Raw genomic sequence first — 7,847 nt, 5'->3', positions numbered from 1 at the left:
TAGATCCAGTGTCCAGAGGATGGCCAGTCTGCATCCAGTCCATTGCCGCAGCAGCCACTCTGGTTTCGGAGAGCCAAAAACTCATTTTTGGCGGGAACTTAACGGTACATACACCACACTCAATAAAGACTATATTAACCCACAGGGCTGCGGAGTGGCTAACCGACCCGAGGATGGTCAAATATGAAACCATTCTCATGCACTCAGACCACCTGAGGCTAGTGGTAAGTGCACACCAAAATCCGGCTCAATTTCTCTATGGGACCCCTTCTGAAAATGAATTAGAACACAATTGCATCGACATAATTGACATCCAAACTAAAGTTAGAGAGGACCTAGTGGACTGCCCCCTCAATGAAGGGGAAATCCTCTTCGTTGACGGTCGTCTCGAGTAGTAGATGGAAAACGATGCTCTGGCTATTCGGTGGTTGATGGACACCAGATGTGCGTATTAGAAAAGGGCAAACTACCATCGACCTGGTCAGCTCAAGTCTGTGAGCTCTATGCCCTAGAAAAAGCACTCCGCCGACTAGCCGGAAGCATTGGGACCATCTACACAGACTCGAGATACGCTTACGGTGTAGTCCACACCTTTGGAAAAATCTGGTCCGAAAGGGGATTCCTGAATACCAAAGGGAAAGATTTATTACATAAGGAATTGATTTTAAAAATTCTAAAAGCACTGCAACTGCCTCAGGTGATCTCAGTAGTGCATATTCCAGGCCATCAATCGGGTACCACTATAGAAGCTCGAGGGAACAGCTTGGCAGACTTGGCAGCAAAAGAAGCAGCAGTGGAAGAGGAAGTAAAGGTGATGGAAGTGAAACAACTTCCAAATAACATCATCACAACTGACACTACATCACAAACCAGCGTTTTACCCACGCCCATTTTTACTGATCAGGAAAAACAAAAATTAGTTTTAATTGGAGCCAATGAGGATTCTCAAGGCCGCTGGTATTTACCAGATAAGCGCCAACTTCTAAACAAAAATCTAACACGAGAAATTTTACAAAATATCCACCAAACGAATCATTGGGGTTCAAGGGCTCTGACGGACCACTATCTCAGGACTTTTGGATGTATTGGTGTTCACGAAATTGCCAATCAAATAACACGGGACTGTATAATCTGCCAAAAAGTCAATAGAAAGGTAATGAAAAAGAACACTGGCGGAGGAATCGAATTAGCGATCAGGCCTTTCCAAAATATTCAAATTGACTTCACAGAAATGCCTCCTGTCCAGAGGTTGGAAATACTTGTTGGTAATTGTTGATCACCTTACTCACTGGGTGGAAGCTATTCCAACTGTCAACGCAACAGCCCAGACAGTGAGTAAAGTGATCCTCGAGCAAATTATCCCCTCGTTATGGGATAGTCCACCGTATAGACTCGGACCGAGGGTACCCACTTTACCTCCCAAATTATACAACAATTGGCTCAACAATTAGGAATAAATTGGAAATTACATACCCCGTGGCATCCACAAAGCTCTGGGAGAGTGGAACGGATGAACCAGACGCTCAAGAACACCCTCACAAAAATTGATGTTAGAAACAAAATGGACCTGGGTAAAATGTCTTCCACTCGCTCTTCTTAGAATCCGAACTCAGCCAAGGTCTGACTTGGGTTGTTCCCCATATGAGATGCTATATGGATTGCCCTACCTTGCTACATCGCAAGAGGTGAATGTTAAAGAGTGTGGAAACCACCAGCATCCAACAGTATGTACAGATCATTGCAAAAAATCTGGAGTTGCTAAGAGAAAGAGGTCTTATTTCAACAACACCCCCCCACTTGATTTCAGTTTAACATCACATAAATCCAGGTGACTGGGTTGTTAATAAAATCATGGAAAGAAAAATCTTTAACGCCATCTTTGGGAAGGTCCATTCCAGGTCCAGCTAACCACGAAACAGCGGTCCGAACATTTGAGAAGGGCTGGACACACGTCCAAAAGAGTGAAGGGTCCTGTAGCGCCACCAGACGAAGAAAAGGAACCTCCTGACGAACCATCAAACTAAACATCCTACCTGAAAACTCCATTTAGCAATCCTCAGTCCAAGTTAATAAAACCCTGTATTCCCAGTTCTTCCCAGTTATACCTCCTAATAAGCATAATTTATTCCCAGTTAAGAGTTTTGTTAGTAAGTGTTAGATACAAGTTGTTAAATCAAGTTGAAAATATTAGGCTGGTAATTCTATTCTTTGTTATTCTCTTTTACAGACTCTGCATTCGTATAACCATATTGTCACATCAACTGTATAGAGAGGCTCCATTTGAAGCCAGCATCCTTTTTCAATAACAGATCAATCGGGCTCCAAAATTTACGGGCATGGTACTTTTATTCTTTAACAAGGCCAACCCTAAATTAACCATGAGTTTCCAGAAGCCTAAAATTGCTGAAGAACCATCTGAAGGTGGAAAGCCTAAAGGAAGGACTAAAGGAGCAAAGATGACAAGCCCCACCAGCAGAGGCAACCCAAATGCTAACAACTCCTCCTGGGTCTGCCTAAAGGGGAAAGTGAGCAACACCCTGATACTAAATGTCATCTGTCTCTGGGTCCTCTGGCTCCCCTTCACTCAAGCAGCCGACAGCCGCTGTAACAAATGTTACAAGACGGTGTATCAGGCAGAAGGAAGCTCATTCCAAATTCGACACTTTTTCCGAGCACATACTTATGTTAATCCATCCTGTTACAACATAACAGAGTTAAGTACCTGCTCAGAAAAAGGTCACAAGTATTGGATTGGCAGAAACATTGGCACCCTAAAACAGAAACAGAAGGGAGAGTGCCCCTCCCAAGATGATTGGCTTTGTTTCAATTTTAGATACATAACCAGGACAGAAGATTTGCTAAAAAGAAAGACCTATGACACTGACCTGATCCAGGAGGTGGTCATAGAAGAAAAGGAAAAACAAAAAACAAACAATCCTTTGGTGTCAAGGAAAAACTTATTTATTGACCTGGCAGAAAGGATTGGACAACAACTAAATTTGACAAATTGCTGGGTGTGTGGAGGAACTTTAGAATCGGAAAGTTGGCCTTGGCGGGGAGTCAGTCTTGGACCCCCTGATTTACTCCGACTGAGTAATCTTTCCCACACAACCCGACATGACAATGAAACTTGGCTGCTAAGTAATACTGTTATTGGAGAAGAATGCATCTGGAGGAAAGGAAGAAAATTTGTAAAAGAAGTTGGTGAGACAATATGCAAAAGGTACCTGGTAACTGATGGGCAAAGGCACTGGTGGATACCCCAAGAACCAGATGTATTCTGGTCTGCAGAAAAGATTAAAAACAAAAACTGTGTTTTGAACTCTGCTAAAAAACTCTGGCAGTGCTGGGACCAGGGAAACCCATACTCTGTCCTGCCACAAATCTCCAAATACTGGATCACAGCAGCAAGTATACAACCTCACTTCTGGGAAGCACCACAGGATCTCTATTGGATCTGTGGTAACCGAGCTTACTCCAGTTTACCACCCCGCTGGAAAGGGAGCTGCACTCTTGGAGCCATTCAACCAAACTTCTTCCTGCTTGCCGAGAACGCTGGAGCCCACCTTGGAATTCCCCTTTATGACGAACTTTCCCGCACCAAGAGACATGTAATAGGGGGAACCCAGAGATGGGGAGAGGAAGAATGGCCAGCCGAGAGGATCCTAGAGACTTATGGACCTGCCACATGGGCACAGGATGGGAGCTGGGGGTACCGAACTCCCATTTATATGCTTAACCGGATCATCAGACTGCAAGCATTAGTTGAGGTAATCACTAATGAGACCTCTCTTGCCCTTGAACTACTTAACACTCAGCAAGGGCAAACTCGAGCAGCCGTGTACCAAAACAGACTGGCCTTGGACTATTTGTTAGCCGAAGAAGGTGGAGTATGCGGCAAATTTAATACTTCAGACTGCTGCATCCACATTGATGATCACGGAGAAGCTATCACTAAAATCACCCAAAATATCAGGAAACTAGCCCATGTTCCAGTGCAGAAATGGCAGTCCCTGACCACTTCCGAATGGTGGGGAAATATATTCCAAGGACAATGGTGGAAAAAGGTTTTAATCATTGTTGGACTTTCTCTCACAGGACTCATTTTCTCCCGTGTCTAATCCCTTGCTTTATCCGCCTAATCACCACTGTCGTCCAAGGCATGCCATTGATCCAGGATCTCCAAGGACAACAGCAGCATCCACCATCCGTTCAAAAGATTATGTATATTAATAATGATAATGATAATAACAAGAAAACCAGAAAGGAGAGGAAAATTGCCCAGCAAATATGGAACCGTTTTAAAGGACTGGAACCTATCCCTGAAGAGCTACCCACCTTCACTTAAATGCAAAGACCAAAGATGCGAACATAAGAGAAAAAGGGGGGACTTGTCATACATGAACTCCCTAATTAATTTGGTCTTTGCATGTTAAGTATTTTAATTAGTTAATTTTGGGTTACACAAATTTGAGTGTTAATGTTCACCCATCAGTCCAGGTACATATATCAAGTTCTGTTATTAGTGTTTTCACTTGTTCAAAGCAGTTTATCTGCACCAGTTCCAGTTAAAATCCCCTAGTTAAAAGTGTTCCAGTTAAAATTCCCCTTCCAACTTTAAAAAGAGTTGTTTTTCTCATTCTCTGTATACCTTTGCTAATGTTTTAAGCTGTGTTGGATGTATTTTAATATTTATTTTAAGGGTTTCTACTTTGCTCAGAACCAACCCCAAACCCCAGTTCCTAACAGCCAACAGCAAGTTTTAGACCTTTAGCCGTTGGTCTGTAGGTAAGCTCCATGGCAACCTGAATCTTAATAAGGACATGTTACCACTCTTACTCCAGCTGCTACTACCCCCCTGACAACGACGAGCTATTGGTGGACAGAGATAATCTGTCAAAAGAAAAGCACCAATCACTTAGAACCAAAGGGGTGTGCCATGGGCGGTCTGGGCGGACTGGGGCGGAGCAAAGGAACTATAAAATAGTGAGTCAGCCTCAGAGCAGGTGCAGACCACTGCAGACTTAGCTGTGGTGGGCGCTAGTGCTGGGCACTTGAGCCTTACTCCTATTTAGGAGCCTTCAATAATTTTTCTCCGACTTTTGGGTTAGCCAAAAGTCAGCCCAGCACTGCAAGTTCTCCACCGGAGGTTCAGTGCTGTAAAAGCCAAAAGATCTCCAATCCCTGCGTTCCTGGGAATACCCTTTTGAGCCACTAGGATCCCAAATTTTGACATTTTCTTGATTTTTATAATTTTTCAATTTTTTTCTGTTTTAATAAATTATTTTAATTTTTCTAAGAGTTGTCTCGTTCCTCACAATTGCTAGATCACTCTGTCAGATAAAGTTCATTAATGACTTTGAGTAACAGCTAGTGTCAGTCTGACAATTATTTTCTGAAACAAATTATAAGCAGATAGGTGCTACCACAGAAACACATTTTCAATGTGTGGTGGCAAGCTGAGAATAGAGGGTGGAGCTGGAATAGTCATGGCAAATGACCTCTCTAGAGGCCCTTAGATGTTCATTTAACAGAAGGTGGTTGTGAAGTGTGATGGTGGAACATAACTGTGTTCTACCTGCTTCATGGGAAGGTGAAAAGAAACAAAAGTTTTCCAACATTCAATACTTTGCCTTTATACCATGAAAATTCTGACTCTCTAGGAAAAGAGAAGCTGAATCAGGAATATTCTGCACAGGCTCAGTTATACAGGCCTGTAACTGGGCTTTCTCAACCTTGAAAATCCAGGAGAGGAGGGAAAAGCAAGGCTACAGGGATTTTCGACATCTTGACCCTCTTTCTTCTCATCTGTCTTGGTTGGAGCAGGGTGCTAATGATGCCAGGGTCGAGGATTTGATTCCTGCATGGGCCTGTATTCCTGTAAGAGTTGGACTCTATGATCCTCGTGGGGCCCTTCCAGCTCAGAATATTCTGTGAGATCTTTGATAGGGAGGTCAAGGTCTGGACTGGAAGCACAGTGCACCTCACCTTACAAGCCCTCTCAGTGCTGCATGTTTATTTTGGGCTTTCTCAGGTCTCCCTATCCTGTATCTTCACCCTGCAATTTCATCAGCTTAGAAGCAGGTGGGGTACTTGTAAAAAACTGGGGGGGGGAGGGTGTGAAGAGAAAAGCCTCAGGGATGCTCTCCGTATTCAGCAGCCCAACATGAGCCAACATTTCAGAAAAACAGACCAGTCTTCCTATTGTTGCATGAACCTTTTAAAAATCTGCAGTAAGTCAACTTTCAGGCATCTTACAAGTCCCATTAGCAAAAACCCCACATCCACATAGCTCCTTTGCAACAACCCATGAATTAAAATAAAAAAACAACCAAAGAAATGTGTGATATGTTTAAACAACATCTCCTTTAACTACTCCACATCTAACGTTGTCCAGTGTTAATTGTGCTAACAACCCATTTTAATAAAGAGAACTTTGATGATAGGTTGTGCCACAGATGGCTCCAAGCCTACATCAGGACAGGTGTTATCAAGCAGGCTGATCCACAAAGTATTTTTAGCTCTGAATTTGAAGCAGAGTTATTATCTGAGAAACTTGCCTGACTTGTCATTTGAAAGCATGTGTTTGGGAATACTGTTTTGTAGTGAGCTTATTAATTAAACATCTGACCGTCAGAGCATGCCAGGGTAACCTATTTGATCAGTTTCACAGCGAAAAACATTTGAAAAGGTCTCGTAAAAAATGCACCACTGTTTTAAAAGCGTCATGAACTTGGTTTTTCTAAACAAAACACCATGAATTGTATTCATTACAGCGCTGTTCGGCCTATCAGGACATTGAAAAAGCCTTCAGAGAAATTGATGTCAGTCAGAGTGGATTTGTGTCTTTGGATTATTTGAAGTCAGTCATAAATGGCTTTATATTTCCTCTGCCAAATGAAATTTTTCAAGAGCTAATGAATAGGTAAGAATCATATTATTTTCTTAGGGGACATTTTTTAGCACTGCTGTCTTCTAACTTTATTATTGCTTCCTGTGACTACCATCATTAATTCATCTTACTTGTGCCAGTGTTGCAGCATATATGGCACAGTATGCAAAAGCTGATATAGCAGGGTAAAAAAACCATTTTTTTCTTGCAAGGAGATACATAGGTTTAATGGAGTAGAAGCTTTAAGTTACTGCTTTCTAATTCTATTTGCTCACTAATTTGTATTTAATTTCTAAGGAAGCATCACTTTCTTGCATTCAAATGATGATGTGGGATGGTGTGAATTTGCTGGAAGAGCAGCTTCATGATGTTTGCACCATATTTGCATGGTGACAGTGTGGCTCTACAAGCCTCTCCATTTTAAATATGAGGGTGTGGCAAGGAAAAGAAAGAAGTGAAACTGAAGTGAATAAATGAACTTATGGTGAAAGTTTTCATTCCACACTGCTCACTGTCAGTCACTGGAAAAGACAAATGAAGGGGCACTTCTGTGCTGCAATGTCATACCTGGGAATTTAAATTTAAGCCAAAAAGAGGCAAAAATCTTTTGAACTTAGGTTCTGAAATTGTAAATATTTTTATTGAGACTTCTTTATAGGCTGAGAAATCATGCCAACTACTGAATTCATGTCAATGTACTATGTTACTTCAGCCAGGCATCTTTGTAGTACTATGACCAAAACTCAAATCATCTTATGGGCAGAATAGTGTACAGATATAAACACTTTCCAGCCCAGCCTCAAGGATCTCAGCAGACAGATTTTAGGCCACAGGACACTTTCCCAAAATGTGGATTCCTGAAACAGGATCACTGTCATACCTGACTAGCTTCCTAAATTCATATTTTCCTTTTTAAGCCAAAATATCATAGGGCTGATTTTTTTTTTTTTTTTTG

The sequence above is a fragment of the Corvus cornix genome, chromosome 2 (genome assembly GCF_000738735.6).
Source record: "Corvus cornix cornix isolate S_Up_H32 chromosome 2, ASM73873v5, whole genome shotgun sequence".
NCBI classification, from domain to species: domain Eukaryota; kingdom Metazoa; phylum Chordata; class Aves; order Passeriformes; family Corvidae; genus Corvus; species Corvus cornix.
This window is presented reverse-complemented; position numbering follows the sequence as displayed.